The sequence below is a fragment of the Miscanthus floridulus genome, chromosome 1 (assembly GCF_019320115.1).
Source record: "Miscanthus floridulus cultivar M001 chromosome 1, ASM1932011v1, whole genome shotgun sequence".
In the NCBI taxonomy this organism is placed as follows: Eukaryota; Viridiplantae; Streptophyta; class Magnoliopsida; order Poales; family Poaceae; genus Miscanthus; species Miscanthus floridulus.
Window position 1 is genome coordinate 65,526,793 of NC_089580.1, and position 766 is coordinate 65,527,558.

The 766-nt window shown below is 39.7% G+C and overlaps 1 non-coding gene across 1 annotated transcript; it reads right to left on the bottom strand.

Annotated features, from left to right (window-relative positions):
• Window positions 1–347: 347 nt before the first annotated feature.
• Window positions 348–420, bottom strand: TRNAE-CUC (transfer RNA glutamic acid (anticodon CUC)). The gene has a single exon. It is a non-coding gene; the product is annotated as a tRNA-Glu (tRNA).
• Between the last annotated feature and the right edge of the window lie 346 nt (window positions 421–766).

A 766-nucleotide genomic window follows, 5' to 3' on the forward strand; every position in this document is an offset into this window, starting at 1 on the left:
TCGAACTTGAAAAGTGAGAGAGGTGAAGCATTCTTTAATATCTTGTAGGTTGCCAAAAATGCAGAGATTCTCGAATTGGACAGTTTGGGCATGAGTACATGCATGAGAGCAGCTTTTCTCCGGAAGACCGGAACGTCATGTTTAAATAGTGAAGATAAAGTAAAGTTTACTACAAGCAGACAAGATATATATCAATTGTATGAAGAGGCATACAGAAGAATTACATATGCATTTGGAACAAAAAAAAAAAGTAATCATTTTGGATAGTCCCTAAGGCCTAAGCAGCTTCTTATCCACCGGTAAAATCTCTGCCAGCGATAAGAAAAAGAGGAGTTGGGCAAAAGTATTTCCGTTGCCGGGACTCGAACCCGGGTCTCTCGGGTGAGAGCCGAGTATCCTAACCAGCTAGACTACAACGGATTCTGTCAGGCCTGCGTTAACTTTTCCGTTTATAACATAAATCTATGCTATTCTAGTTCAGAGCAGTATGGTTATGTTCAAGTATTGCTACAAGTGACTAAGTGAGGATCGAATATTCGAATGGACTTGGAGTGACTAGCGGCAATAATTGAATCAGAGAATGATTGACTGTATCGCCAGCGATTTAGATCGGTATCATCACTAACTAATATACCAATACACATTGCTACACTATTCATCGATGAAGGTGGGTTATACCAACAGGCATTAGTAAACTAATATAGCAGTGAATTATTGACCACCAGCAAGTTTTGCACGTTGTCGTACTACAAATAGGTTATCCATG